Source organism: Morone saxatilis, unplaced genomic scaffold (assembly GCF_004916995.1).
Source record: "Morone saxatilis isolate NCDOM2014 unplaced genomic scaffold, NCSU_SB_2.0 Contig0, whole genome shotgun sequence".
Lineage (NCBI taxonomy): Eukaryota > Metazoa > Chordata > Actinopteri > Moronidae > Morone > Morone saxatilis.
In genome coordinates this window covers 7,859,025-7,864,977 of record NW_023339650.1, presented here as the reverse complement: position 1 = coordinate 7,864,977, position 5,953 = coordinate 7,859,025, and the positions used below count along the sequence as shown (strand labels likewise).

Here is a 5,953-nt window from a genome sequence, read left to right as displayed (position 1 = left end):
ACACACACACACACACAGGTTCTTCCCCAGCTCTACAACAAATATGTTTGATGCCTCCTGCACAACGTGACTTGTGACTTTGTTCACTTTCGTTTTGAAAGCGCTGTTAAATCCAGAAGAATAACTTCTCTAAGAGATTGCACTGTTCCCTTTGCTCACTGCCTTTGGACAGTCCACTTTACCATACATAAAGAGTTCTATCAGTATCTTTAAAGTCAACATGAAAAATGCCTATATCTGCTGAACCCTGTAACCACTGACTGTATTTTACACAAATATCCTCATTTTGAATATTTTAACACACATGTGATGCTTTGCTGTGTGAATGTGATGTACTACTGTGTGTCATCTGTATTAGCATACGTTTTGTCGTGTTTGTCTAGTTTGTTTGGTGCCGTTTGGTCACTCAACAACCAGAATGTGCTTTCAAACCCAACATGGACTTTGCCATGTTTGCTTAAAAAAACATACACACACATGGCTGCGACCTCAAATGGCTGACATGTACCCCAACATGAAGCCGGCAGGACGAGTTTGGTGAATGCAACACATCCAGTGTGTTTTGGAATCGGTTTAACACTAAGGGGAACAAATAGCTTTCTTTCAGCTTTTGGAGGATCATTACAGTATTGGGGGAGGGACAGATTTCCAATATTTCATATGCTGGATGGGACGTCCCTCTGGCGAGTATGTGTTTGAATTGTCTACATGATTAGTTAGAGCATCACTAAAGCTGCTCCATTACTTGGATTGCATTAATCCCAGAGTGTACAGGAGGAAATCTTATAGAACCAAAATATATAGTCCTGTTATATTGGTCCAGTTTCCAATGTACTAATTCAGGTTAAGGCTAGAAGTGTTGTACTGACCAAATACTAGGATACCACTACACATCAATGTAACATGGCAATATTTTTTGGGAAAATAATAAGTAGAAATGTCAGTTACTTTTTCTGCTTTAGGGGGTTATGTGAGGCTGGTGTCACAGTTTTACTGTAAGAGCTTCCCAGATGGGCACGGGTCAGTTGGAAAATGAGAGTGCAACATGGGTACATTGTATAAACAGTGATCAGCATGGGATGGTTCAATAAAATCCATTTCACATAATTTAATTAAAAATCTAGTAACATGATGCGTAGTTGAACTGTGTACTATGGCCCAAAGTCACCTACAAATCTATCCATTCAGTCATATATTTGGATCAAAAGTGAGGGTTCTCTATGAGCCAACAAAGATCTAAAATTAGCCGCTCTGCATGCATGCTGGCTTGCAGCCAGTAAATGTATGTCAGTGACAGAGGTCCAGTGAGTCCAGACCAGCGAGCGTTGCACTGAGCTGTTTGCATATAGGCTGATTTGACTCTTGGTAGGAGACAAATTCAGTTAACTTTAAAGACATATTTACATCTCCAAAGGAACAGAACAGGGCTCTCCTAGCACAGGCACACACAAAAAAAACCACACACTTCTCACTCCCTGGGGCTCTGGCCTTGGTGATTTTATACCTGCCTTTGTTCCTGCGTTACGCCAAAGAAAGGCTTGAGGACAAACAGTGTACTTTACTGAAGCACTATAGCCAAGAAAAAGTCATCAGGGAACTGAAAGGCCAATTCCACAGAGTCCTCTCCTTATGCCTGCCTGTAAAGCATTAGTGGGCAGTGAGCACCACTACTTTGACGTAGCATGCTGCAAGGCAGAAATACTTTTTGTTATTAGAGGGAGACTTAAAGGGTCCATATTGTGACTGAGGAGATATCTGGATATCTAAGTAATGCTACCTTCAGCCATTCTAGAAAAGCACAGCGGAGGTTTGTTTTGGGTCCACGCATTCATGTTTGCAGTGCAGGACCCCGTTGCCAAGGGTAAATGGTTACAGAGGTCAAGTTAAGGATAGAGAAAGGAACCAGCTGAACCCCCACGGAGAGAAAATCACTTAGTGTTTATAGTCTGTGTCAAGAAAATCTTATTTTTAACAAACAAGTTTGTCAAGGCGAGTGTGTTCTGCAACCCCTTTACAATAAACTGTAAAATTGAGGTTCTAATAAGCTGTGCAACTTAAAATGAAAGATTAAAACTTGCTCACACACTTCCTGGCAAACACGTTAAGCTGTGAGAGGGGTCGGCTCTTACTGTCCCCAATATCAAAATAAACATTTCATTGGCGATAAATGAAACGCGTTTGAAACTTCAACCTCCAGTCAAGCCTCAGAAGAGACACCCCAACGGCCACTTATTTTGAAAATCACACATTCCTCTTTGCTCCAACAACACACTGGAGCCACAGGGCAATGTCAGCCCTGAGAATGTATGTGGCAATAACAAGGTATTAGGAATTAACCCCAAACTGACTTCTTGACTCAAGAGCAGTATTATTCAGACCCCCCCCCCCAGGTTTATTATAGTGTCAGCCATTAGGATAGAGACTGGTATATTTGGCCCTGCCACACAGATAGGTCATAATGTGCTGGGAAGTGATGTCTGTTTCCACTGTGCATGTTTCTTCCTGGAAGATTGTTTTGCCAGCTTAATGCGTTCCTATAACGACTGTAAGGTTAAAATGCGCTTGCGTAAGACGGGTGGACCTCTTTTTTTTTTTTTTTTTTAACACAGAGAAAACGATACCCCCCCCCCCAACGAAAATAACTTCGCAATGTGCATCACCCGATCGCGTTTTTAGAGATGCTCGGCAGAATCAATTCAAGCACCAAAACATGTTACCATACCCCCATTAAAGCGAGGAACACGGAGTATAACAGCAACAAGGCCAATTCACGCCGCATTGCTTGGCCAGCTGCTGTTGCTGTAAAATGTGTTGAGGGGTTGGGGGAAAAAAATAAAATCAACACTGGCCTGGTCGTGTTTGTGTGTGCCACCAGCCGCGGACATGGAAAAGGAAAACAGAGGAGAACACAAGCTCCCGGATGGACTCACCTTATGACTTTCATTAAGATGATTTGCGCCTCACTCTCTCAACTGGTTACGGTTCCCAGGGGTCGCGCGCACCGCGTACGTTGAGTCAAAGCCACAGCCATGTCGAGTCATTTTGGATAAACAAGACGAGCCCGCCTCTTGCTTCCACACACACACACTCACACACACGCACACACACAAACACACAACACGCTAACAAGTTGCGGGGGACGCGGCGTCGCCGGAGCTCCGTGCCTGCGCCGGCTTTGCGGCGTTTTCCGAGAATCCCATCCGACACGAAACGTGCATAATTGCAGAGGTGCAGATCATGCAGCTCGACGCTCGATTACAGAAATGATGGAGGTAGTAGAGGCAGGGGAGCGGGTGTGTGTGGTTGAGGAGTGTTGGTGTTGTGAGTAACTCCGCCTCTGTCTCTCTCTCTTTGCTCTCCGTCCGTCTCCCCTAGTAAGGAACTCAATATTACGCAGAATTTCTTAAAGAACACATCACACACACACACACACACCACACACCACACACACACACACACACACATGCACACTACCACAGCGGTCTACCCAAGTACACTCACTGTGTCTATTTATAGCCCAGGCTTGTTGAACTGATGCAGGGTAAATCAGACGAGAATGACAGTAAAGCAAACTGCAGCCGGGGCCCCACTGGTCTTAAAAATCAATGAATCCAGTTAAAGCTTTAACCCCCCCCCCCCCCCCCCCCCCCCCCCCCCCTCCCCTTGTGCATTAATCTCATTTTTGCTATAAGATTTGTCACACGCATTCTGCAGTGTATGTATTTCTGAATGGCCTAATAACGAGTGTCCCAGATGTAGAAGATTATTAGGCTACGATGAGGAGCTGGTGAGTAAGCATCAGAGGCTGTAAACATGGTCTGCTCACTCTCACTGGGCTGTAACTCAGTGAGAGCCTATGTTCACAGCACACACACTCACTCAACAGCAGGAAACAAATCAGGGTTGAAGAAAATAACAGACAGTACAGAAGGGGAGTAAACGTACAACAGGAATCGTCAATCCTATGGCATGGTCCCCTGAAATGAATGACATCTCCTATGAACAGAATAGGCGAGGCAAGTGTATTTACAGCACAGATGTGTGGCCATGCCTAAATTACTATGAGCTGTTTATGTGCAGATTAATGCTTCAAGGTGTCATGTGCATAAAGCGGTTCCACCGGGGCCCTGTCATTAGTCTCTGACACACAGTATAAACAGAGCGCTCCCAAATGAAAACAGAGAATATGAGAGTAATAATAATAACAGTAATAAGGGTATTTTTCCTATATATATATTATAGAGGTTTACACTTTTCCCCATATACAAAAAATGAAAACATAAACTCAGACAAGCCCTAATCCTAACAAACATCTACTGGGCTGCTTTGTATTTGTACTGAGACAGCCTTTTGAGGCTGATGTGATTTTACTTTTAACATGTCAGCGACCCCAATGAGGCAACACAAGCACCCTTTGGTCTAATAAAATCCCAGGTGACCGCACTGTTAACGTTGTATTGCTCTTGCATGGTGACTCAGCGTTAACATGTTTAGTGTACACTATTTGTACACCCAAAAACTCTCTGTTTCATTGTCAAAAAACAAGACTTTTGGTTTGGTGTCAACATTTCAAAATAAAAGCACACCGCGACTGGTCATCTTTTATATTGAAATGAATGGGTCTGTTTTGACTTAAGCGACGACTGGCAACACTCCCACATTAAGTCTGTCATCGTGAAAAGGCTAGTCGAGGCCGACAGTGAGAGAGGGAGGAGTAACCGGAGTACTGAAACTGTCTGTGGCATTCATTTTGAAACCCCACTGCCATCGGACCAGCCGTCAACTTCCGCTGAGTCCCACGCTATAAATAGGACCCGGTGGATAGAGGGTTGACTGTGGGTGTGAGTAAATGTTTGTCCCTCCAGCGTGTTTAAATGGACTCGGACTGCTTAAATGTAAAATAAATGTAAATGAAATATTGCAACAAACGCTTGCCTGCCAATTTATTCGCACCTCAGACCTATTTTACACTCGGAGTGCATTGTGGGTAAGGTGTTCAGAGCAACCAGAAGGGAGAAAGTAGAAACCCTCCGCAGACGTTTTCATTCAATAAACGCTATTAGGTCAGACGTTCAGGTATTTTGGGGTTATTCTGGTGTGAATTGTTGCTTTATGTGAATCAAATCTGCACCTGTCTGCTTTTGTTCGTATAATAAGTGCTTCCTATTGCTCAAAAAATTTGAATTTAAATGTATTATTATGAATTTAAATTGCGTTGCGGTTTATATATTGATATAATCCCACCTACCCATCCTTTCCCCCCCTCAAATAAATATTTTTATTCACTAAAACCGCAAGGTATGACGGGATACCAGCCAGAGTCTGCTCAATCTAAAGAGGAAAAACAGGCATTTTATTTTATTATTTATTTTACCAGTGTTCCTTTTTCAGTCGCTTCATTGTAATATCCCACCGTAAAGTACAGTATATAATAACAGACTGAACCTGAGCTGTGTGACAGTACCGACCTCTGCCACATGGCGGGGCTCTATCTCCATGTTACTGACTCTTACTGGCTGGACCTCATTTTAAAAGAGCAAGATTTATACCTTACAACTATTGTGTTCCAAATATTAACCACTTTAAAAAAATAAAAAATAGGCATCCCTGTTAATATGTCAAATGTAATTCACAACATTATTATGATTGCAATATTAGATAAGATAGACGTTATTGAGATTAATATTACTAACCTCATTCACAGAGAAAACCTTGCTGTTTCCTGCAGTTGTTTCCCATATTATTGTGGTGAAGTTTGACACACTAACTGGTTAATGTTGCTTATTCCTTTAAGAACTTTTTAGTGACTGGAAGTTATTTTGAATCTTTGTTTCTGAAGAAGGTATTGGATATATGTTACACATTTGGCACAAGAGTTAAAATGTAACTATATGATAGAACGTAGTGCTCAACAAGCATGGCATGTTTCTAAACCTCCTGTGTCCATTGTGTA

At 42.6% G+C, this 5,953-nt stretch overlaps 1 protein-coding gene across 1 annotated transcript in view; it reads right to left on the bottom strand.

Moving 5' to 3' along the window:
- LOC118327041 (TLC domain-containing protein 4-B-like) overlaps window positions 1-3,294 on the bottom strand; it is a 16,490-nt gene extending 13,196 nt beyond the window's left edge. The window contains exon 1 of the mRNA XM_035660269.1: window positions 2,931-3,294. The gene's annotated coding sequence lies outside the window, so the exon portion shown is untranslated. The remainder of the gene's footprint in view (window positions 1-2,930) is intronic.
- Window positions 3,295-5,953: the final 2,659 nt, after the last annotated feature.